A 658-nucleotide genomic window follows, 5' to 3' on the forward strand; every position below is an offset into this window, starting at 1 on the left:
TCCTTTATGTATTTGTCCAACTAGCTAAGGTTATCTCAGACCTTAGTAAGACTTTACAGGAAAATAATCCTTGCTTGTACCTGAACAATCACCAGACAACATTCCTCTTGTATGAAAATAATATACCTTTAATATATTTACAAGACTGACCAACTGGATGAAGTGGCTGGACTTCAGATGCACTGCAAGAGGTTTTGTTAGTGAACTATGCCACTATTTATAGGTCTGTATTTTCTTGATATCAGTTATAAATCATACAAACAAATGAATCATGAAAGGGTTGTGAAAAGGTGGACAAAAGGAATGTACATAGCAATAAGAAGAGAAAAAAATACAACAAAAATATTTTTATACCCAGTTTAAAAAATTATCTTTTTTATGGTCAAAATTGTCAAACTGGTTTTTTTGCTACTTTTTAGATAATATCAATTGACTGATTTTTTTACCTAATATCAACATCTACAGTAAAAGCCAGTATGTCTCAAACTTGCATGCTAGCTAGTAACACCTATCCCTTGTGAAAAAGTTTGATAGATATTGAATTCTTCTGGGAGCTTTGACATCTCTAAGTGGTGAAACGTATGACATTAAGATAAGAAAATGAAATTCTATTTCTTACCTTTTGGCCAGCCATTTGCAACCACAAATTAAGCAGCCG

Source organism: Oenanthe melanoleuca, chromosome 3 (assembly GCF_029582105.1).
Source record: "Oenanthe melanoleuca isolate GR-GAL-2019-014 chromosome 3, OMel1.0, whole genome shotgun sequence".
NCBI classification, from domain to species: Eukaryota; Metazoa; Chordata; class Aves; order Passeriformes; family Muscicapidae; genus Oenanthe; species Oenanthe melanoleuca.